Genomic DNA, 13637 nt, shown 5'->3' on the forward strand with positions numbered 1-13637 from the left:
TACAGGAACACATTCATAATGACTTCTAACGAGACCTGATAACTCGGACAGCCGTCCCATGCCCCGAGACCCAACCTCGCGACCTATGATACCCGGTCAACAGGATGATGATAACCATGTATTGATGAATCGCCAAAAGACCCCACTCTAGGTGCATTCCTCCTGTGTTGCATTTATCCTGTAGAATAACCTATTGGAAGATTTACCAGGGAAGATAATATTGCAATGTTGAATGACTGCAGTGTGTGTGGCCTTAGGGCAGAAAGTCAGGAAAGACGTTCATCACTGACACTGGTCGCGGCTGGCACAACAACACTGCCCGGATGAGCCCAGCTGACCTGCCCGGCCCAGCCAAACCCACAAGGGTAACCAGTGACGTCCACCAACCATGGCAAACCACATCGCAGCAGCACCTATAGTTAGTCATCGCCACCCAATCCCCACAAACTTGTGCCCCCTATAGCATGTAGGTTCTTATGACGCTTTTTGTAAATATATACGCCTGTCTTTGCTATTGTCAGACAGAGCGCTCTCAGAGTTTGCAGAGTTCTTTGCATGCCCTATTCTGATTGATAAACTCCCATTTAAGCTCACCCGCACTTTATCCTGGCCTTATTCCCATCCTGGGATAGTCCATTATTGTCTCTCATTGTGGGGAGGATCGTGCTATCTGGGGGACGCTCGCCTTCACCTCTGTGATAGACTGGGCATTCAGAGGCCGCTCTCTTCAAGTTACCACCCACAAACGAATGGCCAGACTGAGCGACGAATTGCAAATCTGGAGCAATACCGCCACTGTTTCTGCAACAGAGAACAGGACGACTGGTCAAGTCCATTACCTATGGCAGAATTTGCATACAATAACACACATCACAAAGCCATAAACATGAGTCCCTTCAAGTGCACTTACGGTTACAATACGCACCATCTACCCGGCATCTGCCCCACCACTTCTAAAACACCTGCAGTAGACAGCTTGTTGTTGGATCTCAGTAAGGTCCACAAGAACGCTTTACATTCCTTGGAAGAAAGCCGCAAGGCTTACAAGAGGTATGCTGATGACAAACGAAGGGCCAACCTGCTGCAGAAACCTGGTATGCGTGTCTGGTTGTCTACCAGATACCTGCCTCGATGGACTCATTTGGGCAAGTTCTCGCCCAGATACATTGGTGCTTATCGGATTCTATCCAAGATCAATCCAGTGGACTTTAAACTTCAGCTACCTCGCAGTCTAAGACAGATTAATCCTGTGTTCCATTCCTCCATGCTCAAGGCATATGGGGACGATCCCTTTGGAAGCACCATCCAAAAAACCTCAGTCTCTGTGCCTCCGGAACCGGAGGAATATGAGGTCTCCAGATTGGTGGACTCTAGGTACAGACAGGGGGTCTTACAGTACTTGGTTGAACTGGAAGGGGTACCCCAAGGCAGAAAGGACCTGGGAACCCAAATCACATGTACATGCCCCTAGGTTGATACAGCGGTTCCACAGGCTGTATCCGGGGAAACCCAGGGGAAGGGGGCATACTGTCATGCACCATCCTTGGAAATGCTGGCAGAGGTGGAGATACACCTAAGATGAATTCCCCTGGTTCCGTCTTGACGATCTATTCTTTTTCCAAGATGGCCGCCGGGGTGTTCTTACAGCAATCCAAACACTGCCCCTGTGCGTTGTATCCGTCTTTTGGTTCGGACGCTGCCAGTTCCTGTTTCTATATTGGCTCGCGGTTCTTGTGATCTCCCCTCCGCTCTTTCTGTTTTTTCCCTTTTGTGTATTCTACTGTACTCCAGCAGGTTCAGGGAACTCATCTATTACTCAGGTATCTGTTTGCGGTTTGTTTTCCTTCTTAGACACCAGTTTCGTTTGCTCTGCCTTAGCGAATTACTGTGTTCAATCTCCCTTTTCTTTCGTTTTTTGTCCTTCCTTATTTCTTCTCTTGCATGTGCTATCCTTAACGCCTTACGTTCATCTCTCCAGCTATCTGGCTATTTTCCTTTCCTTTCCGCTTCTTTTTACCTGTTGACGAGGAGAGGTAATTACTGACGGGCCCATTGGTCAGCACTCACCCTCGAAAACTTGTAATACAAGATAGCTGCACCGTGTGAGGACAGGGTGCAGGATTTACATACTCCAGCACAAATCAATACTAGGGATTCAGTAAGTTGGCAAAGGGAAGTCTGTTTAATGATACATACATCAGCTTGTGGAAATCAGCAGCATCATGAACACCTGTCTCGCCCCGACTTCCCCGAACTTCAGTACAACAGCCTCTTTTATGGGCAAACTTCGTCATCATTGACGTACACTTCTATAAAAAATCATCATGCAATACAATTGGTTGGGAAAGGTAACTTAAGTATAGGTGTTATATCTGTATATGAAAATAAGGCATACGGATTGGATAACTCTTATCGGGTGGGCGTCTACGCCTATCGCTCTACAACACACGTGATTGACGTAGCTAAAAGTGCGACGTCCTACTGGTTACAGTCCCTATAGGACCCTAGATTACATGGTCCATTGTGATTGGGCAAGTTACACCCCTAAACATAAATCTCCACTTTAATTAGCAGCATGCAGAATAGACACCCTGGTGCCTGGTGTCCCAAGATTCACCTTGCCTCCCTTCCATCAATCAGTGGTTTAGGGCTATGTGTCAATTAGTTTGCTGTTTATGGCCTCGGATCTGCAGTCTCTTATCAGGAAAAGTTATGGCACCCTCTGGTTCTGGATGACATCAGGTGCTGGTACATCTTCGCGCCTGTCTGGGCACGTGTTGGTCCAGCGTGAATCTGCCTCAGTTCTCAGTCTTTTCGTGCATTTGATTCTGTGTTCGCTTGGCTACCTGCATGGGCCTCTCTTATCTTGATCTTCACGGGCGGGATGGCATGCTCTGAAGTTGGAGCCTTGTGAGCTCATGCTCACCTCCCCTTCTCTGGTTGACCTCGATTTCCCCGGCATGAGCCATCCTTTGTTAAGTTTCGATTCCGCTCTTTTCCTCAGCTTGGACCTAGATGTGAAACTCAGCCAGTTGGGCCTGGGCCGCCTGGGCATCCTTCTGCTCAAACAAAATGGAGTCGCACGTGTACATTGTGCTGCATTGAGGTAGACATATATAGTTGGCGCATGCCGCTCTATTCTTCTACTTAAGTGTTGCAGGCGGTATCGATTACTTAGCATCTTGCGTTTCAAGCTTATTTACACACGTTCAATAAGGCGGTTGCTTCCATCTTATCTCATGGCACCATTCTCATACGTTTTCACAGTGTCTCTCCCCTTTGTCCATTACAATTCTCCTCGCAGTTGTCGGTACTGGTATGCATAGCTTTCAGTAGCCACTTCTGGTTGTTCTCAGGGCTGCCTCGGCCCTTAGTCTATTTCCATTGGCCTTCCATTAAGGCCTTCGACATCTTCTTGTGGACAGTCTGTAAATACTTGTCGTTTCGTACCAATGGCAGGTACGGTTGTCTGATTGGGTACTGTGCTCCCCAGGGTTGCCTGGTTATGGGCATTTCAACAGGTATTGATCTTCGAATGTACACAGGGCAGAGGCCCATTGCAGCCCTTTGTTGGTTCAGCTGCTCCTCGTACGTCACATACCTTGGCGAGTACCTTACTGGCAACTCGCAATGGGGGCCAGGGGTGCAGGTCTTATCTGGGACCTCCTCTGCACTCCCCCCTCTAGTCGGTTCATCGACCACTCCTACTTCCTCCTTTATATTCAGTTTCTTTGATTCTTCAGCTTCTTGCTCATTGTTTTCTGGATTTACACAAGATGGCGTGAATATATGCAATTTGGGTGTCCATATCTTTATCACTCCTTTCAAACTTCCTGCTGTTTTCACACGCTCTTCCTTGTTCCAGGTCATCAATTGGCATTGTCCATTTGGACTGCAGTAAATCCATTTGCCTTTATACCTTCTTCGTTTCTTGGGATAAGTGAATTTTGTTCCCTCTGGTGCAAATTCACTGGCCTTCACGAAGTCCTTTATCTCCTCATCTGTCAGGTCTCTGGGCTTCCAGCCTGGTTCGACATCGACCATAATTTTCATCAACATGCTTATGGCCTCTGTAAGGGTTCCATTTTCTTCATCATGCGATGGTATAAATGTGCAACATGATTCTCCGATTTTTGCACAAACACCTCCATCCATTGCTGTAATCATGTCAAGCACATATCTGTTCTGGAGGGTCATTAGTCTAACCGCTCTCAGCTCTTCTTTGATCGCATTGAATCCTTTTATTGTGGTGTTGATGGACTGCAGTAAATCCCATCAGGTTAACTGCAACCATTTAGCATTCACTCCAATTTGGATGTGTGGCAGGAGCATTGTGGTGAATACTGTTGAAGTGAGGCTGAACAGCCTGTGTTTGTATGGAATCACATGAAATGCCTCTTCCGATTTGGCAGAAAAGTAGTTTTCTCTCTTCATTCTGGATGTCAGCTCTACAGACCTCCTTTTCCTCAGGTGAGCATCTGCTTTCGGAAAGTTGCCCAAATTCAGTTCACTTTTTGGGATCACGAGTGCAGGAACGTGGACGTTCACCAGTGTGCATATGCCTCCCCAGTTCCTAGGTAGTCTTATATATGCCTTGGACCCACACGCCCAATAGTGATCCATTAGGACGGCGGTTCCTTGTGTCATTCCTGGGGCTTCATATATTCGTCCGCAGTTTTGATTCTCCCCCATTTTCCTCGTGCCATTACTTCTAAAGCACAGTTTCGGGTTTTCCAGCGGTACTATCTGCAAGGGTCCTCCTCTGTCTTCGACCCATGTCAACAGCTTTACCAATTTTGGCCACAATGGTCTGTATAGTCTCTGAGAGTTCTCTATTGCTTCTTTGCAGGCTCCAAGGACCATCCAAGCTCGGCAGATTACGACTCCTTCTTCCCATCCGTCTGGGGAGACTACAGATCCCCAGATCTGCATTTGTCCTCGGTTCTTCCATATTTGAGCTTCTTCTGCCATTTTCTCTTGGACATTCAGTCTTGAGTTTATTTCCCACCTTATTCCTGACAATTTGACGTCAGGATTTTCATATCTAATGACATGATTCTTGGTGTGCGCCCTATTTCTTGTTTTGATGTCCTGGACAAACCTGTCTTCATCAGGGTAGTCCTTTTCATCGGCCCCTATCAATGAGGCATCTCTTTCCATGAATTGTCCTCTGATGTTGCACAGAGCTACGTGTGACATACAGTGTGCTGTGGGGACATCTACTTCTACAACCACAAAGACCTTGGACTTTCCCATGCTGTATGGCAGGAGTGCACAGACGAAACATTCTCCTTCTGATTGCCTTCGTCCAACTTCCTTCATGTGCTGGTACCAGATATTGTTTCCAAGATGGGCTGTGCTGTCCAAATAGTCATTAAGTTCATTGTCGGCTTCATATGGGCTTCTCTTGATTCTCAATATTTTCCTGTAATTAGCTATCACTATGTCTCTGAATGCGTCTGTGCTGCTCTTTCAGGTAGCTTCTCAGGTATTGTCCTCGGTGAGACAGGTTCCATTTCCTGCCCTGTAGTAATAGGGGGAGGTCTTGCGTTTCCTTTCCTTCCCTCATGCATTCTCTTGTAGACCTCCTCCCCCACCATTGGCTCATCCTTCCAACACGTGGCGGTGTCGTAAACTCAGTCGTTATTTCTGGCGTTGGAGCTGGCGTACCTGTAATCACAGTTGTGGTGGTTGTCTTGCTCAGCTCTTCGTGTAGCTTCTTTGCTCTAAGTATGAGTGGAAACACATCCTCGACTACCGCGTGTGTTTTCTCCATAAGTTCTTTCACAGCTTCCTCTGTTCTCTTGAGGGATTTTGTCATGCCATCTCTGTCTTGTTGCTCGCTTGGTTCTCTGTTCTCTGGAGCTGTTCGTTTCACAGGTATCTTTTCTTTTTCGGTTGTTCCGGCCTGTGGTTGCGTAGCCATTGACACTTGGCCTTGCTCGTGTGCATTCCGTGTATGAGTGCGTGCCGTGGACAGTGCTATGTTATCATTCATTCTGTGATGACCCTGTCTCCAGCTTTTCTCACCATTCATTACTTCAAGTGTGTACGTATTACTGCTAATTACATTCAACTGTAAATCGTTTCCTTTATCATCAGGTTTTCTTGGAAAAGGGATCACTATATAGGGTCTAGGTGCTTTTGTGGGGCCCAGACGCTCATTACCTGGTGGATGCACAGACGTTGGGATGCTTCGTGCACCAATACAAAATGCAGTTCTGATTGTTAACGACAAAAATACTACAATAATCACTATACATATACATATGATTGCCTTGAAGGACAGTTTGCAGCACCTCCTTCCAGGAAAGCGGAGGCGTCCATCCACTGGTGGCACAACTAAATTACTGTTTTGGGCCCCCATCTCGAATAGGTCCATAGTCAATAGTTTATTTCTTTTCTTATTTTGATTTTGTTACTTAAAAAGTTCAGCAAACACTAAAGTGGCGGGTGCAGTTTAATGTCCCCCCTCTTGCGAGTGATGACGGAAGTCTCTAGTTATGGAGTACAGATCCTTTGCTAGACTATGGAAAAAAGGGTAGACTATCGCTTCCAGCATATCACATTCGTTTTGTATTTCTATGATAAACGTTGTCCCAGGGCATTCTTCAAAGTCGATTAGGCCCTGAGGACATACAGGGATCTATTCACTGTGGCACCATAAAAGGGTGGCTTCGCTGCACATCACGCATAGATAAACCATTGAAAAAATTAAAACAAAAATGAAAATAAAAGTGAACATATGAGAAGGTAGGAAAAAATAAGAAAAAGGTTGAAAAAAGTAAGCACGGCAGTGAAGTTCGTTGCTCTGCTCCTTTCGCTTGGTTCTTCGAGGTCGAGTTGCTGCAAAGTCTCTCTCCCCCCATTTACTCCACTGCGGGAGGATAATGAAAAATAGAAAAAACAGAAAAATAAAATCACGATATTGATATCCTTGTTTCTGCTTTCCTCGATCTGTCCCTCTGTTAAAAGCATGGGGAACTGTGTCTTTATTTCCATGCTCTGCCCCTGGGGGTGATGATGAAAACAGGTTTATCTTGGACCACTCCCTTCTAAAACCCTTCTCAGCAGCGGATGTCCATGGTTGCTTCTCAGCTGTGATGCAATAGCTCTCAGGAGTCTGTTGAGTTGGGCATTCTTTGCTGGATCATTAAGAAAAGTGGGCACATCGACAGTGATGGGTCTACCCACTAGTTCTGGAAAGTTCTCGATGAGGTGAAAGGAGACTGTGAAGGCAATTCTGCTGTCTTCAGGTGACAATGACATTTGCTCGGATTCTCTGTTTCTTAGGTCAGCGGTCTTTTTGCAGTGTGATCAGTCCTTGCCTTCTCGATCTGTCCCTCGCTGACTAATTTCCCTGGAATTCTCACAGAAACTCCCTCTGAAAGCTGAACAGTTCAATTTGTAGCTCTAGGCTACAGAAGAGTGTTCCTATCTTTCTCGCGTTGGCAGGATCTCTGAGGAAGGTGAGGGGGTCAACCTCGGCAGGTCTCCCTACCATTTCCGGAAAGTCATTTACTAAGCCGAAGAGGACATTGTGTGCTAGTAGGCTGTCCTCAGGGGACAGGGACATTTATTCGTTTTGCAGAGTCTCAATCACGAGGTTTTTTTGCTGTTGTGAACAGGTTCTTTGCTTATCTCCCCGATCTGTCCCTCGGCAGAAAGGTTCACTGGAACTTCCTGAGGTATTCTTGTTGGAAGTTAGATAGCTCCACCTAGAGCATTATGCCATGGAGAAGAGTCTTCATGTGTAAGAAATTGGCTGGATTTCTGAGGAAGGTTGCAACGTCGACATCAGCAGGTCTTCCCACCATTTCTGGATAGTCTGCAACAAGTCTAATTAGGACGTTGTGGGCGAGCTGCATGTCTGCAGTGGATAGGGACATTTGTCCTGTTTGGCAGGGTCCTTGTCATGAGCTTTTCTTTTGATTCGCACAGTCTCTGCACCTTCCTATTGCGTGGACTACCACAAGGTGATTTAGCTTAGTCCACAGTTGGTTCAACTGAGCTAGGTTTTTTGGGTCTCTGATGAAAGTATGTGTGTCAGTTGTTCTCCCGATGAGTCCTAGGCATTTCTCGATTATTTGAAGGAACAACGTGTAGGTCACTTCGTTAATGACTGCTTGAGGCGGGAGCATTTGGTCTTTGAGTCACTGTGCTCAGGCAACTCGGTGAAGACCTCTGCGATGACAGTCAATAGTTGCCTGATTACCTTCTTATTTTCTGGATCTTGGATGAATTCTGTGACACTTTTTTCTCTCCCTATGAGTGATGGATAAGTCAATGTCACTAATTGGAAATAGGTGAGTACATCCCACTTAAGGCTCCTGCTGGGATGTACCATATGTGAACAAAGTCTTTATGCTGGGGTCCTTCAGGATAACAGTTTCAGCTTATAAGAGTGTCCTTCCTTTACTGCTTATCAGGGTCTTAGAGTTTTTTGTTCAGTACTCTGTGGCTCTACGTGTTTTCGTTACCAGTGTCACTGCAGGTTCAGAGTATGCAACCTTTTCCTTTGCTCTGCGAGTTCAGCTGCACATTGCATTTGTTTGAAAAATCTTGCATCTCGTTCATTGCTTAGAGAGAAAGTTCAATGTACAGCCACAATTTTCACAGCGAGTTCTTCAGTTTGTCTTTTCTGCTTGTGCGTCCTTCTTCCTTGTGGTCCATAGACCTTGTCTGCACGTGCTGTGGTCCTTCTCCGTTGTCTGTAGATTCCACGGTGGATGCAGCAGGAGCACCTTTTCCTATAAAGGGCTTGACGTCATTTAGGAAAATCCAGGCTCTTCTTCGTTGGAGCTTGACAGCGGACGGGGTGCAGTCCTCCACGATGAAAGGGCCATTAAATCATGGTTCGTCCCATTTCTTCCTCGTAAAGTTCCTCACCAAAACGCTGTCACCAGGGAAGATGAGTGGCGCACAAAGACTGTGTGCTGCGCCTGTCTCAGCACTGTCTGTTGTGGTTTGTGATGTGCTGTTCCCTTTACGCCGTTGCTGCAGCTGGCCTGAAATGACAGATGTACTAGAGGTAAGGCAGTCAAGGTAATTCTTCATTTCTTCTCTGAGAACCTCTCTAGCAGGCTGGGCATCACATCTAGCCCTATCTCGGGGGACAAGAGGGGTTCTCATTCTTCTACCAGTGATAATTCTGTGCGGCGTGAGGTGATGGTCGGAACCTGGCTGGTTCCGAAGCGCATATAATGCCAATGACAGGCAGTGCAGCCATCCCTTCTTTAATGTGAACTTCAACTTAGCTATCCTTTCTTTCAGCAGGCCATTGAGCCATTCACATATGCCATTTCCTTCTCGGTGATACGCCGACGAGAACTTGTGCTTTATACCAAGTAACAAGCTAATCTGCTCAAATACTGAGTTTACAAAATGGGGCCCGTTGTCTGACCTCATAACCTCACACACCCCCCACCTGGGGAAAACCTCCCTCACCAAGAATTTTGCAGCACAGGCAGCATCAGGGTTTGTATAGGGCCCTGCTTCTATCCATCTAGAGAATGGACACACCACAACAATTAAATACCTGTACCCATCACAAACCTGAATCATATCGACATAGTCGATATGCAGGTGCTGGAAAGGCCCTTCAGGTCTGGGAATGATTCCTCTCATCACTTTCAATGTGTGCCCAGAGGTGAATTGCTGGAAAATTATGCAATTGACCATAAAGAATGCAACATGCTCTGCTAGATTCGGCGTGAACCAGACTTCTGAGAGTGTTGCTGCAAGATTCTTTTGACATATGGAAAGGGTAGTGGAGCTGTTCTAATGCTACCTTTAGAAGCGTGACAGGCATTACTGGTTTACCAGTGCTGTCCTGCCTCCATAACCCATCAGAGGGGTTTAAAGAACACCCTCGTCGCTTTCATAAATTCTTCTCATCCTGAGGTTCCTTCCCCTGGAGTTCCATTAACTGTGTCTGCCCCATATTGCTATAGGCTTCTGGAGTGGCTCGGGCTATCATCATTCGTTCATGGGTACGTGGCACCTCCACGTCCATGATTGTCTCACCCTTGGATGCCATGCGCTTGCCTTCCGTGTCCGCTTCATGGTTTCCACGTGACACAAAATCTGTTCCCTTGGTGTGAGCGGCCCACTTGACAACCGCTATGCACACTGGGAGCTGTAGTGCTTCTATCAGCCCGTCCAACAAGGCTGCATGTTGCACTGGCGTGCCGTCTGCTCGGTGGTAGCCCCTCCTTTTCCATCGTGCCAGGCCTGCGTGCACGGTGGATGTCACATAGGCGGAGTCACTGTACACTGTTACTTCCTGGTCTGCGTGATTCTCAATGGCGAGTATCAATGCCACTAGGTCTGCAGCCTGTGCCGAATAGTGGGATGGTATTTGTGCACTGGCAAGTACTTGGAACTCTCCATTTGCCATGTGTTTGATCACAGCCACGCCTGTATACCTTTGCCCGTCTTCTTGGTCAATTCTTGATGACCCGTCAATGAAGATGACTTCTCCGCCTGGCAGAGCATTCTCTCTTACCCTGGGGATCTCATCATAAAACTCTTCATAATTGGCGCAGTCATGCACAGGTTCTCCCTCTTTTACTGGCTCAGCAATAAACATAGCAGGGTTCACAGTTTTGCATTGCACTATTTTGATCAATGGATTTGAGATAATCACCTCATATGCATGTGCTCTCTGTGACATCAAGGTGCCTTTTGGCTTCTCCAATATGGCAAATAATGAGTGCTCAACATATAATGTCATGGAGCATCCCAAGAACAAAACTCTGTTCTTCGAGACGCCGGAGAATGCTATGGACTGGCTGGACACGCAGGGTCGCCCTCAAGAACCGGACATCCAGACGGGAGCTGTTGAAGATAAGTAGCACGCAGCTGGGTCATCCCTGGTGACTTGACACAAGACACTCGGACTAGAATTTAGAATTAAATAAAGTTTGTGGGGAGTGTGTTGCAGCAAATATATGCTGGCGAGGTAATTGAACATAGTATTTAAATAACGCTTGTCGGGAATATGTTGCAATAAATATGCGCTGGCAGGATCTGTTGGATGCAACTATCCCATTTGGACAAGCGGGAGCTCCAGGGAGACAATCCTAGAACCCCTTAGTAGCACACTTAGTTAGGTCACTGTTAGATCGGCTCCGAGATAGGACCAGAAGCGGGTGGGCCTGAGATCCAGGGATGGAGCTGGGCATTTGTTGGGGCTGGGTAGGGTGGGGGGAGGGGAAGGGTTGTGTGCAGTGGGGTAGAGTTTCGGGAGGGGGGGTTGTTGAGGTTGGGAGGGCCAAGAGTCGGACAACGGGTCATCAGGGAAGACATTGGAGGGGAGGTTAGAAGGGGAATACATCGAGTAGATGGCATCGGGTAATCTCAGAGTGGCGACCTGGAATGTGCGGAGCCTCAATAGTTATCTAAAACGCAAAAAAGTGATGATGTATTTAAAGAGGATGCGCATTGACATAGCCTTGTTACAGGAGACCCACCTCACCAAGGAGAAGCTGGAGGTGGTCAGGAGGAAATGGAAGGGTAATGTCATAGGTGCCACATGCTCAGCATATGCAAGAGGGGTGATCACTTGGGTGGCACCGCACGTGCCGTTTCAGCTGCTCAGCTCGACAATAGACCCAGAGGGCAGAATGGTGGTGGTGGCGGGAATCCTGGAAAACAGGGAGGTGAACATTATAAATCTGTATGCCCCTAACCATGATACAGCGGCATATTTTAGGTCCCTATACAGTAAAATTAGCTCCTTGGTGGGTGGCGCGATGGTGTGGGGAGGGGACTTCAATTGCACCCTGAACCCCAGGATTGATAGGCCAGATGACAAATTAGGAAAGCCGGCGCCAGTAGCTAAAGCATTGAGGACACTACTTATAGACCTCGGTCTGGAGGTGGAAATGCAGTATTCGCACTATGCAGCGCCACATGACCTGTACACAGTGGCGGCTGGTGAGTTTGAAAGTTGGTGGGGCGTAAAATTTCCAGGGCGAATTTAGTAGCGAGCACGCGCAGCGTGCGAGCCCACTCCCCCCGCGAAAATTTTGGAAAAATGGCCTACAAAATGTGCAATTTACTGTCCAAAAAACCCACCGAAATATGAAAAAAAGCATTCGGTTTTACATATTAATGGTGGTACACTATTCTTACGTGTGCAAGTGTGATGGTGTATTTTACAGCAGCTTGTATTGAGAATAGCTGGTACTATGGTGTATGCATAAAGAAATTCATTATATAGTCAGTAATGATAGAAACATGTTTGTCATGCTGTTACTGGCATTCACATGCACTCATCCTCTTACTAAGGTGGGATTTTAGGCATTTTCTGAAAGGGGGAAAGGAAGCTAAAATATTACTTTAGTTTGTAACCACTTAATTAATGCGACAGGTAAGTCTCATAACCTTTGTATTGTAACACATGTACTACTAGTGTTACAGCCACACTTCCATTAGACAACCCACTTACCAGTCACATGTGTCTTTGTATTTCTTTAACTTTACAATGTATTTGTTTATTTAGACGTTTTTTTTCATGCACACAACTTATAACTTGCGATTGCTTTAGACTGCTTAGTATGAAGTTAAAGTGATGGGAAGCACCAGGTGCAACTGTGACAAGCTTACGTGCCTGAAGAGCCACAGTTTAAAAAATAATAATAATAATGTTTTGCTGTGCTCTGGTTCTCTCTCATTCCTGACGTGACATCCCGTGAACCTGGAGGAAGAAGTGGTTGTACTGTTTGGAGTATTGGAGATGCTACAGTTAAAGCTTACTAGTACTCGGTTTTTCTATCATACCCTGCTAGCTTGCGGGCTAGCGCCTCCTGTGCTTCCCCCCACCACTACTCAACGGACACCTACAACACTTCGGACATGATGTCACTCAGGAAAATGTATGTTCATATGTATGTTCCTTAAATGAACACATTGTCAGCAGGCCCTGCATGTTGAATCCTATTTATGTATGTCCCCTTGTTAATGTTCCTGGTCTATGTTCCTAGTTTGATCCAAACCCCACCATCGCCATGCGTATCGATGGCCCACGTATTCCTGCACATTATAAAGGGACCCTCATCCAGGACTGCATCTGTCATGACCACTCTAGTACAGCTTCTGGCACAGCTTGGCCGAACTTCTCTGTACTGGCCAAGCCTGCTTCACTCCCATGCCTAACATTACAACAGCTGCTGGCCTGCTCTTGTGATCTCCCCCAGACCGATGACCATTGCTACATCTCTTGTTTGTTTTTCTTTTATATAGTGCTTCATACCCTTCATACCGGATTCCTCCCGCTTGTAAGAGCTGTAATAGGTGTTATTATTAACCCATTTTTAAAGTCCTTCCTCTTGCCAACCCACCTTTTCTGTTCCATGGTATACCCAAAGTATTGGCAATTATTAGAGTGGATGACTATGCATTCCCAGTTCTGTGATTCGGTGTGTGTGAGTGCAAATAATGAGGCTAGGAGTGGGAGTGTGGGGGAAGAATGAGGATGTCCAAAACGAAAGTTGTACTGCGGATTCAGTGTGATTATTGTAAGGTACCATACTATTCCCAGTCATTTTGGGGTTCGTATTCTATGTGGCGTAGACTAAAAAGCGTGCGAAAAACGCATGCATACAAATTGAACACATCCTTTTTATCTCTAC

Source organism: Ambystoma mexicanum, chromosome 2q (genome assembly GCF_040938575.1).
Source record: "Ambystoma mexicanum isolate Mex_15411 chromosome 2q, UKY_AmexF1_1, whole genome shotgun sequence".
NCBI classification, from domain to species: domain Eukaryota; kingdom Metazoa; phylum Chordata; class Amphibia; order Caudata; family Ambystomatidae; genus Ambystoma; species Ambystoma mexicanum.